This window comes from Panthera uncia, chromosome C2 (assembly GCF_023721935.1).
Source record: "Panthera uncia isolate 11264 chromosome C2, Puncia_PCG_1.0, whole genome shotgun sequence".
Classification (NCBI taxonomy): Eukaryota; Metazoa; Chordata; class Mammalia; order Carnivora; family Felidae; genus Panthera; species Panthera uncia.
The window spans coordinates 22,070,171-22,085,772 of record NC_064810.1 but is presented as its reverse complement, the minus strand read 5'-3'; the positions used below and the strand labels follow the sequence as shown (position 1 = coordinate 22,085,772).

The 15,602-nt window shown below is 32.8% G+C and overlaps 1 protein-coding gene across 1 annotated transcript in view; it reads left to right on the top strand.

Annotated features, from left to right (window-relative positions):
* NCAM2 (neural cell adhesion molecule 2) overlaps positions 1 to 15,602 on the top strand; it is a 219,847-nt gene that overhangs the window by 187,999 nt on the left and 16,246 nt on the right. The gene's annotated exons all lie outside the window — the stretch shown is intronic.

Here is a 15,602-nt window from a genome sequence, read left to right as displayed (position 1 = left end):
GGAAAAATTTTGTTATATGTGTTTTCTTTATTACTGGTACAAATTTTTTATGTCCTTGTGTGTTTTCATTTCTAACTTGATCAAATCCAAGGTCTCAGTGTAATAAATGTATAATCATTGAGTGACTTCTATTTGGGGATAAATAATATATCATCAGTAGACTCATATTGCAAAAATAATTTAGAAACACTACTAAATACTGTTTCTTTCATAGTAAACTAGTTCCAGAGTCTTCTTAGAAACGTCGATGACTAGTAGGAGGCCAAAGTAATCAGACATTATCTTAATAGAATACAGGAATATAGTTAATAACTTGAATAATGAAAGAATTGTTAAGTAGTTTCCATTGCTAGCAAACGTTTATAAAGGCAGATATAAATACTTAACGAGATTTTTTAAATCTCCTTGGTTAATGTATTAACTGTAATTCAGTTTAAACATCATAAGAGTGAAGTTGTAGAAAATTACTAGGGTCCGCTGCTCATCCACACCCAAGGTATGAAACAAAAATGGCTATGGTTTTATTTTTTAATGTGTACTGTGTCACACGCTGTGTGGAATGCCATACGTGTAATATTTCAATCACTCCTCATAAAAACCTCTCGGAAGTAAGTATCATTTCTCTCATGTTTTAGATGAGAACAGTGAGGCCTAAAGAAGTTGAATAATTTATGTAGAGTCACATTTAGAATCTAGGTCCTGTGCTCTGAATAAATCATTACGTTTGTTTTTTGTTTTAGTACTGAATCTGGGTTCAAATGATAATTTTTTTAGTGTTTATTTATTATTTTTTTTATTTTGAGAGAGAGAAAGAGTGTGCATGTGTACAAGCAAAGGAGGGGCAGATAGAGAAAAAATCCCAAGCACTCTCCACACTGTCAGCACAGAGCCTGATACGGGGCTTGATCTCACTAGTCATAGGATCCTGACCTAAGCTGAAATCCATAGTCGGAAGCTTAACCAACTGAGCCACTCAGGCGCCTCATAAATGATAATTCTTTATATGGAAGTTAAATTGTTTTTATAAAGTGAAAAAAATTGGTGGCTTAGACATAAATGTTTATTTCTCTTATATAAACATCATCAAGTACTTCATTGCCAGATAAAAATGAAATAGTATAGAAATTACAAAAGAGAAAATGTTCATTTTCAAGATATGCATTATTTTAAGGCACGCTTAATTTTTCTTATTTCGGAGTAGCCCACTCTCAAATGTATATCTTAATATATATATATACCGCCCATTAAAACATATGAGTATACATTTCAAAATGAAAATTTTTATATAGTATCTGTGTTTTGTTATAATTTCTGAACTTCTTTCAATTAAGTAGTTACAGAAGTTTTGTACAGTAGGAGAGAATAAAAGTTAAGTAATTTTTCTTTGTTGTTCTTATTTTTATTTTTCTTGAAACCCCTTGACAATAAGATAGTATCAAATGGGAAGTATCTGGGAATTTCTGGACATTTTTACAGTGACCGTCACAGTAACATTACATTGATCTATTAGCTTTATATTATTTTATTGTTTGCTATTCTAATATTCTAATCAATACCATTATCTTATGTCAACAAACTGAGGATCAGAGAAGCCAAATGACTAGTCATTGACTCTCAGTTTTCCTCTTTGTTTTATCAAACTACACTGAATCTGAGATGGCATAACTAAATCCCTTGTCTATATTTATATGGTCTTGTGTCTTTGACCTAGTTCCTTTGATTTCTTCTTGATTGCCTCATAGGAAAAAAGGCCATGTGTTAACTAACCACAGTTCCCTCCAGTAATCATGGTACTTCAACAAGTCAGCTTATCTTTCTTTCTCCAACTCCTACACATGGCTGTTCTCCCATGATCACTGTAATAAACTCTCCGTTTACAACCCTAAAAGGATATCAAGTTAAATTTAATCACCTTATGATTTTTAAATATTTTCTGAAAGTACTTTATAAAATGACTTTTTTACATTGTAGAGATAGGTCATTTTCTATTAATATGAAATATTTTTACCTACTGTCTAATAAAAACTAAAATAGATATTTCCATATCAGCATCTGCCCTTTCCATTTTAAGAAATCAAAATAAATGGCTTCAAAAAAGAATTTTTATAGTGGTTCTATGCTTGCTATCCTACTGATTTCTCATTTATTATTACAAAAAAATATTAAAATATTTTAATATTCATAGTATAATAAATATAGACTTTTTTCCTGCTTAAATGTGGTTAACAAGAGTAAAAATTAGCTCCTCAAACTACCATTTCTGTTTTGAGGAATCTATGAACAATAACTTTCAATTTGCTGTCATTTCTATATAATGTCACCAAGGCTAAGCCAGATAGATACGTTACCTGGAAGGTTAAATGCAAAACTCTCTGATGTTCTTGAAAAATGAAAAGAAAAATATTCTGCTTCCCAGTGCTTATTGGTGGAAAACGGACAAAAATTTTCTGGGGTTTTTATATACTAAGCCTGAGACTTACTGTCCCATCAGAGGAAAGTTTATTTAAGGAAATAGAAATATTTCTTTACAAGATCTGGTCTGGTTCATTGGTGAGTCCCATCATACAAAAATAGGAAGTTGAAAATGTTTAAGACTTTCGCATGTGTTAGTAATCACCTAAGGTGTCATTTTTTTTTTAATGCTTATTTACTTTTAAGAGACAGAGACAGAGACATAAGCGGGGGAGGGGCAGAGAGACTGAGACAGAATCCGAAGGAGGCTCCAGGCTTGGAGCTGTCAGCACAGAGTCCGACATGGGGCTTGAATCCACCGACCATTGAGATCATGACCTGAGCTCAAGTTGGACACTTAACCGACTGAGCCACCCAGGGCCCCCCTAACATGTCATTTTTTTAAGTATTAAATGACATAAAAGATTGTGTATTGTGTTTACAGACATTCTCAGTAAATCCAGGCCTGTTAGCCATTCCTTGGAAGATTTTAAAAGTAGGACACTGTATTTTTTTTCCTCCATTTTTTTACATACACTTTACTTTTTAGAGAAGTTTCGGGTTCACACCAAAATTGAGAGAAATCTACAGAATTCTCATATACTGCTTGCCCCAATACATGTATAGCCTCCCCCCCATTATGAACATGGAGAATGTTACATTTGTTACAATCAATGAACTTGGATTGACACCATTGACATCTTTTTTACCAAGTCCATACATAGTTTGCATTAAGATTTACTCTTTGTGTTGTCATTATATGGGTTTTGATGAATGCATAATAAAATGTACCCACCATTACAGTATTATACAAAATAGTTTCCTGCCCTAAAATTCCTCTGTATTCTGCCTTTTCATCCCTCCTTCTCTCCTAACCCTTGGGAACCACTGATATTTTTAACTGTCTCGATAGCTTTTCCTTTTCCAGAGTGTCATATAGTTGGAATCGTATGGTATGTAGCTTATTCAGATTGGTTTCTTTCACTTAGTAATGTGCATTTAAGGTTCTTTCATGTTTTTTTTTTTTTTTCATGATGCAATGGCTCATTTCTTTTTAGCATTGAATAATATTCAAATGCTAAATCAGTACATCAGTCTGGATGTACCAGTTTATCTATTTACTTAGGGAAGGATATCTTAGATGTGTTTTTAAAATATATTTAGGGGCGCCTGGGTGGCGCAGTCGGTTAAGCGTCCGACTTCAGCCAGGTCACGATCTCGCGGTCCGTGAGTTCGAGCCCCGCGTCAGGCTCTGGACTGATGGCTCGGAGCCTGGAGCCTGTTTCCGATTCTGTGTCTCCCTCTCTCTCTGCCCCTCCCCCGTTCATGCTCTGTCTCTCTCTGTCCCAAAAATAAATAAAAAACGTTGAAAAAAAAATTAAAAAAAATATATATATATATATTTAAAGTCTGCACATATATTTTAGAGTTGAAGTATCCTACACAATATATTATTTAGATGCAGTAAATATACATGATAAGTGTCCCTACAAGTTTAGATGTTTAATTATAAAAATGTAACTTGATTTTTTTATATAATCCTAATGCAGAAATTGAAGTCTCTAAAACAATATAGTGAGTGTCTAAAACTGGGCATTTTTCAAAACAGAATGTGATAGATTCCTTGGGAAATAATACCATTCACATTTTTCATTTATTGTCATATATTTATAAAATTCAAAAGTATGTATGTTTAATAATTTCATAATAGATTAAGCATCTTAGAATTTCAACAAAAAATTTGTGAAATATTAATTGTAGTTTAATATTTTAAGGGTGACATTCAATTTTGCAATATAGTCTTTAAGAAAAAAGGTATTTTCTATTTTGTGAAGAATTTTACTTTCTCTATATGGAACAGCCTTTTAATATTAACAGAAAATACATTTAGCCAGTTAATAGTTGAACCAAGGAACTAAAATTTAAATTATCCAGCTCCTTAACACTGACTAATGTCTCTTTTGATCTTACTCATTCTAATCAAAGAAGCTTCATTTCTTTTGTGCCAATAAAAACCTCCATTATCTTCGTTATCTTAGGAGAAACACTGTAAATCACCTTTACCAAAAGAATCTGAATATGTATCATAAGATTTAAACTGCATATAGAAAAAGTATAGAGTTAGTGAGATAAGCATAAATTTGAAAAAGTAACAGTTCAAATAAGTAATTATGACATGTAAAATATTTTGTATCTCTTCATTTCACTTTTTGAGAAGGTTATGTAGCCAGTGGTCTCTGTTCCAACATATGTAACAATTTGAAGTGTCAGCTAGATAGGAGCATAGGTATTCTGTTGTGCAAAGACTTTAGCTGTTTCACAATTTGTCACGGTTTATTGTTGCAACAGATTTATTTTTTTATTTATTTTTTTAACGTTTATTTTTGAGACAGAGAGAGACAGAGCATGAACGGGGGAGGGTCAGAGAGAGGGAGACACAGAATCGGAAACAGGCTCCAGACTCCGAGCTGTCAGCACAGAGCCAGACGTGGGGCTTGAACTCACAGACCTCGAGATCGTGACCTGAGCCGAATTCGGCCGCTCAACCGACTGAGCCACTCAGGCGCCCCTCATTGCAACAGATTTATAAGGACACTTAAAAATATGCCTTTCTAAAGTTTTCAGCTCTCTGACACATTTATCAGAAAAGTGCTGTTATATATTAGTTTTTTGCCAATTCTTTTTCAAAATTAGTATGGCTTATTTCTTTAATTCCTTTTCTTAGATTAAAAATATTGCTTTTACTTTTTCGAAGGATGTGGCAAGTTTGCAACAACACTCCCATATAAATATTAACTTTATATATTAGATTGTTTATTTTTACAGGAAACTCTTTTCAAAAGATAAATACTAAGACCTTATGGGTATTAGGTAAGTGTTAAAAAAAGTGAAGGTGATGAGCCACTTACATTGTTATTCCATACAGAATAATTATTCATGATTGTAAATATATATGATAGAAATTATAATATTTATCATATACAGTCTCTATTTTTAAAATATATTAATGGATACTAATTATCTAATGCTAATTCAATCACTAATCACTTGTTATAGGCTAAGCCTATTTCCTACTTTGGACACCTAGCAGGCGTTGACAAGCCTGTGTGCATTATGGAAATGGGCATGGAATAAGAAAGGGGGAGGCCTGGACAGACATTCTGAGCCATAATCCCAGGCCACTCTAGCTCCCTCCTGACCATTGCAACAGATTCTGTTTCCTGTCTACAACTCTCTACTATCTTTTGGGAAAAGCTCACTTTTGATGGTGGTGGTGTTTCTCAATTTGTTTTGGCTGATGTGTTTATATAGAGAGATTTATAATTATAAATACCATTTATATAATATACATGTTTACAATTCCCTTCCCATTACTAAATCAAATATCTTTAACTAGCCAAGTGTCCTGCCCCAAATCACATAGTAAAAATAGATAAATAAATAAATAAATAAATAATAAATTTTGACTGTGCAGCCTTTTTACCCTACCTTCTCCCAAATAATAATTCCTAGTAGGGATAAGTGATTGAAGGGAAATTTTGATTATCATTGACTATATGTGTGTGTGTATATATGTATATATATATATAAATTTGTATACATATATGTAAAAAATAGTTATAAATGTAACAGAACATTTTGACATAATAATCAAAATGACTAAAAAATGGAGACACAGTAGTTAGAAATAGGTGATGTAAAATACAACCTTCACCATCCCCCGCTAAAGATATTTAGTAGTAAACAATAAACAATCTACATCAGTACTATTTGACTACCTATGAAAGACATGACCACTTTATTAAAATGTACTGAAATAGCTTGAGGATTTAAAACATAAATAACAACAATAGGCTTTGTTAATATATTTGAATAATACCGAAAACTATTGATGAATTTAATTATAATATTTAAAATCTGAAAACTTCAACCTTTTAAATTAATGTGCGGATGCACAAACAGTATTATCAAGGAATAGGAAAGCTAGAAAATCATACAAAAAGGAACTTCCGCATAAGTATTAATGTCTGATATGAACTTTAATAATTTGTTTTTAGATAATTTAAACAGGTCCAATAAACTCAATACATGTTCCTTTAATACACAGAAAATTACTTTTGTGTGATCCTAAAAATTAAAAATCTGTCAAACTGGTCACAATGCACTTACAAATAGGGCAATTTCATACAGTTATATACTTCTCTCATCATTATAACCTTATGATTTTTAATATATTTTTAAGGATTTTAAAATTTAAAATCCCAAAATTCTTTCCCCAAAATGCAATCCCTTATAAAACACTGCAGTTTTCTTTTCACTGATAATAATACTCTTTCATAGCCATCACAAATATTACTAGCATCACATACTTTTTTTTCCTTTACATTGTTCATCGAAAACTGCATGCCAGAAATTACATGTTGTGCCCACACAGTTTTCATTCAGCTAGTTCACTAAGCAGTTAAATATCTGAATAATATGAACTTGAGTGATCTTGAGAAGTTGCTACTAACTGCATTTTGTCAGGAAGCTGAATGATGCAAATGCTTTCTTTATCTCACGAATACTATAAGCTGTCCAAGAGGGAACAAGATTTGACAGAGTAAAAGATTAGAACACAAAAGAAGTACGGTCTTTATTTTAGGGAGGAGGTTTTGATTCACTTAGCAATAATCTTTTGAAAATTTCAATCTTTTTTTTTATTCCAGTGAAGACAAATGTGTCTAAAATGTGCAGAATAACCAGAGCCATAAAAGTAACAACAATGATAACAACAACAAAAAAATCTAATGGTAAAGAAGGCAAATGAATTACAGAAGTGAATACTAAAAAAAAAATATATATATATATATATACATATATATATATATACATATATATATGTATATATATATATATATATATTCCAGTGCCCAAACCAAGCAAAAATCAATTTCACCTATCACAGACCATAAGCATTTTTAATAATTCCCTTGCTTTCATTTTTTCAATATCACTCTTAACAAAGATAAATATATATATATGTATATATATATATATATGAGAGAGAGAATGCACAGGGGAGAGGGTCAGGGGGGAGGGAGAAAGAGAGAGAGAGAGAGAAGGAGAGAGAGAATCCTAAACAGGCTCCATGCTCAGCATTAGTGGGAGCCGGGGCTCAATCCCATAACCCTGTAATCATGACCTGAGCCAAAATCAAGAGTTGGATATTTCACCAACTGAGTCATACAGGCATCCCAAAAAAGACTTTAATTTGACATACAGAAGTATGGGAATGACCAAAAGATAATTTGCTTTATGAAATATGAATAAATAAAGGAGTGACATTAAACAAATCATGCTGAGTTCTAGCTACAGTGAAATGCACATCTAAAACCAGAGGAATGGTGGGGTGCCTGGGTGGCTCGTTGGTTAAGCGTCCAACTTCCACTCAGGTCATGATCTCATAGTTTGTGAGTTCGATCCCCGCATCAGGCTCTGTGCTGAGCTCAGAGCCTGGAGCCTGCTCCAGATTTTGTGTCTCCTTCACTCTCTGCTCCTTCCCTGCTCTCTCTCTCTCTCCTTCAAAAATAAATAAAAACATTAAAAAAAAATTTTAAATCAGAAGAATGAAAATGATCTTAAAACTTAGGCCTTAATGAAGACAGTTTATCAAAAACAATAATAAAAAAACATATAATTTTTATTTTTATGCATCATAATTCATAAATGTTAGCAATATTCAAATGTTTAAGCTTCTAAAATCTAGGAAAGTTTTGGGTAAAAGTGGAGAAGTTCTAATTTTTTAAAAAACATACTATGAACAAATAACAAAAATAAGTTACTATAAACAAATTGAGCATAAAGTAATAAGTATTATAAATGAAATAATAACACATTTGGACAGTTCTTTGGAATTCCCAAACTGTTTTCATAATATGATTCTCAAAGAATACTTTAGCTAGGATATGTGAGAATTATTATGAACATTTTGTCAACAATGAAACAGAATAAAATTGTAATTATGATTTAGATATATCTAATTGTAATGTGTGAGCAACAAAATGTATGAACAATACATTGCATTGCGTTGCATGTTTCAAAGTATAAATATGTTCTAAAATATTACCTGCTAATAATGTAAATGAAAAACATATACCTTAGGAGGGTACATTCTATTTTTTTTCAGGGTGTATGGGGAAGTAATTTAAGAAGTGGCTTAGAGGGGACAAAGAATATAAAATCCAATTATAGTTGCTCTTAAGCTTTCTGTTTGATTTTTAAATGTGTTTAAATTTATGGGAAATGGTATGTTTAATCCTCCTTGCTGATGCAAAGAATGATGTTGCCCTTCTTCCTGATTAATGCAGTTAAAGGGGTATTAGCCAGACCTTTGAAACCTCAGAAGTTCAAGCCTTTGTTTCAAATAGGGAAATTAAATAGGAATCAAAATGGACCGAATCCATCAATTTGGGACGACCATCAGGCACCATAAATGCAGGAGGCCCATGGTCATGACACAGAAGAGAAATGTGGTTTCTGGAGAAATAGAAATAGTGTAACATTGTACTCAGAAAATATCAGTGGTTTTAACATTTTCCTCTTTAATAGTGAATTTTATACTATGAATAAATCAGAGTTTACTTTTTTTTTTCTATTTGTGATTACACCTATTGAGGTAATCTGAAAGTCATGTTGTTTCGAATGCACAAAAAGAGATATTTGGAATCAGTTTTTCTAAATACCTAAAATATATATCACATTTATTTATTTATTTATTTAATGTTTATTTACTTTTGACAGAGAGAGAGAGACAGAGCATGAGTGGGGGAAGGTCAGAGAGAGAGGGAGACACAGAATCTGAAACAGGCTCTAGGCTCTGAGCTGTCAGCACAGAGTCCGACATGGGGCTCGAACTCACAGACCGAGAGATCATGACCTGAGCTGAAGTTGGTGCTCAACCGACTAAGCCACCCAAGCGCCCTTATAAATATCACATTTATACCTGTATGACTGATTCCCCATTTAGTTTAACCGAGAGAAGACTATCAAGTCCAAAGACAAATCTTACCTAATGTAGGTTCTGTTTAGCAGATCTAGTATTCACAGTAGGGAATAGAAAGTCTTGTAAATGCATAATAAGACATTTCTCTACACAACTCCATAAGGCTGGAAAATATTATTTTCTTTCTTATATTATGTCAAAGAATACAAAAGATTCAGCTTTGTGTGTACTAGGGGAATACTGTGATTAGACTTTATTTTCAGTGTCCCCTCATTTTTAAAATTGTGAAGCTTATTAAAAATTTTATATATATTTTTTTACATTTATTTATTTTTGAGAGATGAGCATGGGCAAGGGAGGGGCAGAGAGAGAGGGAGACACAGAATCCAAAGCAGGCTCCAGGCTGTCAGCACAAAGCCCGACACAGGGCTTGAACCCACGAACTGTGAGATCATGACCTGAGCCGAAGTCGGATGCTTAACCGACTGAGCCACCCAAGTGCCCCAAAACATTTTATATCTTTTTTTTAAAAAAATATTTTTTCGTTGAACCAGTCTAGATGCTTGTCTCATTTCTATACTTTTGTTATTTCTGTTACATTTTTTTATTCTTTGCTAATCTGGGGGACCCTAAGGAAAAAATCACAAAACATAAATTTAATTTACCAACTTAACATCATTTCCAAGTCTGCGACAGGTGATTTTTGAAAACAGCTTGTCTAACATAAGACAATGAGACACTGTGTGAAATCCTTAGGGATGGTAGTTGGTTTTTAAATTAGTGCAATGTCTTTTTTTTTAAAGGATACATTACCCTAGAGTGTGCCTTCTACGATACAAGATTACCACAACTCTAGTGAAAGCCCTTACTATTAAACCTATGCCATTGTTAACATAAAAACCTTAATCTTTTGTTCTTTATGTTTTGTGGAATTCGATGAATGAAATTAAAGTTTAGGAACTTATTTTTTTTTTTTTAATTATGCAACCACAAAGTCTTTAGACAATCCAGATGTCTGATTTTACAGTAACTGATCATTGTGGCTCAGATGGAGTCCAACTGCAGAAAGAGGACTCCTCCTCTTTTCACATAGCACCTAGGACATGTACATGTAAACATGTATGCGCATAGAGTACACCTAGATTTTCCATAAATCACGTGATGTTTGACAATGAGTTTCCTGAACAGGATGAGGAAAGAACACAGAAACAGGAGACAAGTAGATCTCCTGAAATTATAGGAGGATATTGCACCTAGCAAGGTTATGAGAAACACCAAAAATGGATGTTGAATGTCTTCTTGTTTTTCATACTTAAACTGTTTACTTACTGATATTTAGGAATATCTCTTATGAAAATAGCCACCACTCTTCTGGGGGCAAAAATGAAATTCCCATTTTTAAGAATTTTTAATTAAAATTTTTTTTTCTTCATGTCTATATTATCTTTCCAACTCTGAAAACCACTTTCAATCTATTTGGAGATTATATGTAGACACAGAAAAATATTTAAATAAAATAGTAAACTATTTAAGGAGTCAAAAACCAAAGCTAGTTGTGTGAATATAGTATACTGCTTCTTGAAAAACTAGTATTATCAAATCTAATAAATTTCATGGAAATTAATTCAGTGTTTTAGTTGTGAGTTAATTTCTACAATAGACACATGCAGACAGACATGCATGTGATAAATTTAAAACGCAGTTCTTTTTTTTTTTTTCTAATTTTAACACTTGGATTTTATGTTTTTATTGCAATTTGGACGTGAGTACATAAAGGTCTGGGGACTTATATTGATTCACCTGTACAATTTCTAGATTTCATGGGAAGGAAGGGTAGCTGGGAGGAAAGTTACAGAAATTCAGTTAGACCATTTCTAATATTCACTTTGATACAATATATACCAAAAAATAGATGTTTAAATTTTATAATTCTTAAATTATTTATTCTTATTAAATTCTAATATAAAATTAGAATATAAAAAAGGGGTTTTTTTCAAAGAGCAATACAAAATGATCACTAAAAAGAGACCTAATAGCAGGAATATATAAATAAATGATTTCCATTGTTCTGTATCATTTAAATAGTTGTTCCTCCTCTAGCAGTGTAAGGGGAAATGGACATTTTCTGGAAGGAAACTACACACTTTAATTTAATCTCTGTATTTTATTCCTCTCTTGATTATTTGATGATGAATATACAACATAAATCTAACACAGGTATAAACGATATAAAACCTGAAGCTAAATGGTCTTCGTACTGATCTAATAGCAAAGGTTATCCAGTGACTCTGGTCACTGTACTCGCTCAATTTTCTTATCTGTAAAGTAGAGCTGAAAACATTGTTTTCCTTTCTGATGGAGTAATAAAAATGATCATAAAAATACCATGTATGATAAAGCACATGTATAGGTATTCTGGAAAGCTAAAAAAGAAGAGTTGAATTTAAAACACTTTAGGGGCGCCTGGGTGGCTGTGTTGCTTAAGCTTCTGACTCTTGATTCTGACTCTTGATTCAGCTTGGTTGTGATTTTGAGGTGGTGAGTTCCAGCCCCACACAGACTCTGCGCTGACAGCATGGAGCCTGCTTGAGATTCTCCCTCTTTCTCTGTTCTTCCCCCACTCGTACTCTCTCTGTCATTCTCAAAATAAATAAACTTAAAAAAAAGTAAAAAAAAAAAACAAACTATAACCCTTTAAATGATTGTTATGCTCAGTTTCCGTTGGTTAAATAATTAAAACTATAATTAATTTTTTTTAATTTTTTTAACGTTTATTTATTTTTGAGACCAAGAGAGACAGAGCACAAACGGGGGAGGGGCAGAGAGAGAGGGAGACACAGAATCAGAAGCAGGCTCCAGACTCTGAGCCATCAGCCCAGCGCCCGACGCGGGGCTCGAACTCACGGACCGCGAGAACGTGACCTCAGCTGAAGTCGGACCCTCAACCGACTGAGCCACCCAGGCGCCCCAAAACTATAATTAATTTAAAAAGAAATAATTTTCTGTATGTTACTGGGAAAATAAATCATTGCTAGTCCCCAAATCCTAGCGATGTAATTTTACATATGGTCATGATTTTGTCTGTGAAAAAGCCGAAGACAAATAAACTTCCACACCAGAGTAAACAGGTGGCAGAAAAAATAAAAATAAAAACATTAGAAAATTTAACTTTCATAGTTATTGTGGCCTAATCTCATGGGATGTGAGAAAGTATTAGCATTTAAATATATTCATAAGCCAATTAAAAAAACACAGCTTTCAAAAGAAAATATTATTATATTACATATATTATTATATATTACATATATTACAAATATTATATATATATATAATATACATTATTCAAAAGAAAATATTATATATTACATAAACCCACTTGATGTCCATCCTATCCTCTGCAACGAAAAAAAAATTTTGGTTTTCCATAAAAATAACTTCAAGTAACCTTCAAAAATTTTAATCATAAGTTTAAAAGGTATAGTTTTGTTTCCCTAGAAAAAAAGTAATACCTATTTTAGCATCAATATTCCTTTACCATAAGGTGCTTTACAAATATGTTTCTAAGAGCTTTTCTAAAGATAGAAATGAAGCAGATCAATATACTGGTTTAATGCTCAAAAGATCACAAATAAAATACTTATCATTTAAAAGCTAACTAGCCAAATCTAAGGGGAAAAATGTGACTGTATTCTCAAGAGAATAGTGGTTAATAAGCGATAGTATCCCACCTTAGGCTGCTGATAAAAGAAATATGTTTACAGACTAATTTAATTTATTAAAATTATTTAAAATTTTTTTTATTTAAAAATTTTTTTGTTTAGATTTTTTATTTTTTATTAAAAAAATTTTTTTTAATGTGCATTTATTTGGAGAGAGAAGGAGAGAGAGTGCGCTAGCAGGGGAGGGGCAGAGAGAGAGAGAGAGAGAGAGGAAGCCAGAGAAAGAATCCCAAGCAGGCTCTGTGCTACCAGCTCAGAGCCCGACACTGGGCTCAAACTCACGAACCGCAAGATCATGACCTGAGCCAAAATCATGAGTCGGATGCTTACCTGATTGAGCCACCCAGGCTCCCCCAGACTAATTTCACTTTAGATGGTCTATTTTTCCCCCCAAAATCTCATTTCTTTAGAATTTTAAAATAGCAAAATAGTAGTGGTAGTAGTCATGTTGCCAATACTTGTTAAATTTTTACCTAGTGCTGGGCAGTAAGTGTTAGATGTATTAAGTACATTAATATATTCGCAACAGTCTTTTCCAAAAACCCTGAGACCTAGTTTGTGATTACTGCTGTTTCCGTAACCGTCCTCATTTGAATAAAGTGGCATCTCAGCCTCAGAGAAGTTAGCTGCCTCACCCAGGGATGTACAGCCTTATGTGATGGACCCCAGGTTTAGTGCATTGGAGTGAAAAAGCCAGTCTTTTCATACCTAAAAAAGGTAAATGAAAATTTAGTAGATAGATCATCATTGTTCTGTGGGATTTATTGCCTAGAGCCTTTCTGCACGTGAGAGGAACCTAACTAAAGTGGAAAAAGAGTGACCTTGAGCCAATATATTCATAGGGGCTCATGCCCAATCAGACACGTTATTTTTCAACTCATCTTTTCTGAGCTTTGGTTGATGAATCATATAAAGCATAGCAAAATGAACTCCTACGGATTTTGAAAAAAAATTGTCCTTATATGTAATCAAAAAAGTTCATAGGTGAATTGTCTTTATTATACTCTAACTGTACATTTCAGGTAAGAATCATTTACATTTGAAAATGGATAATAGAAGAAAATGTGTAACATGAGTTTTTCATTGTTTCATTTTTCATTATTGTTTTCATATGTTTCAAGAAAGCATAGTTTGCTTAATATATTATTTTTATAGCATGAGACACTATTTTTTTAAAAAATCTTGCATATAGCCCTATTTTCAAAAATTGATAAATAATATTTAGAATCTCACTCTCCATGTTCATATTGGAACTTTGCGGGAAAAACAAAAACAAAAACACGAATTTCCCTTGGCTGAAAAATGCTTTGCTCCCTTTAGTCTTTCCTCAAAGTGGTTTCATGTAATAAGAGAATAGTTCTGTGGAAACTACTAATTTCTCTGGATCTTAGTTAGCTAGCTCAGTTTTCCTAAACAATCACTACCTACATAGTGTTAAAATTTGGTGGGTGAAGAAGATTCTGAAAATGGCATGGAAAAATTATTTTTCCTCCAACACAATTATGTGTTTGTTACTGTTTCTCTTTATCAGAAATAAAAGAACTATGATAAAAATTATACTTTTGTTGGGCATGAGAGGTGCAATTTGCTGATTCAATACTTAAGGAATTCTCATCTGCGACTTCATGGAGATGCTTAAAAGTAGCTACATGTTCTAGCACAGGTGAACTGCACAGTCGCCTGGGGAAAGTGTCAAGAATCAAGTCATAAACAGAATTAACTTTTTATATAACGTGTATTCCCTGGAGGAAAAAAAAAAGATTAAATACATGTAGTTGTGAGACTCAGTCATTCTGCAGAAAAATAAACCAGGATTCAGACAGGTGTGCCATAATTCAGTACCAACTTGATTCAAAATAAGAACAATCATAGTGATTCCGCTAGAATAAAACTTCTTTAAGTCATTATTAAAATATTACAACCTAATTTTTAAAACTATAACTTAGAAAACCTTTGTTTTACATGTGTATTTTTTTCCAAAGTGGTTTTCACAAAACCAGGTCTGTCCCCGTGCGTTACTCGCATTCCACACCACTCACATATTTGACATGTCATTATGCTACTGAGGAGTAAATGTGTTTTATCATTAAAACAGATCATTGTAATTTTATAATGTTATGTAAGCAAATGCTAACATAATTGTGCTGATTCATTTTGAATAAGTCTCTAAAATTGTCTTGTGACAATCTTATTTTCCCTCCAGGTAACATACAGTATGACCAGTTTAATCTGTTTCCATTGTGCTTATTTGTGTCCCAATACGGTTATAACTGTGTAGTCCACCCTCATATTCAACTACAGGCATGAAACACTTGATTCATTGTCACCACCACTGCTCTCCTTGCTATTTCTACTCTGTCAGCATATTTCATCCTAGTCCCCGTCACCTTTTTCATGGACTCTGTACGACATTCAGGAATTCCTGCAACCACATGCCTAGGAAAAAT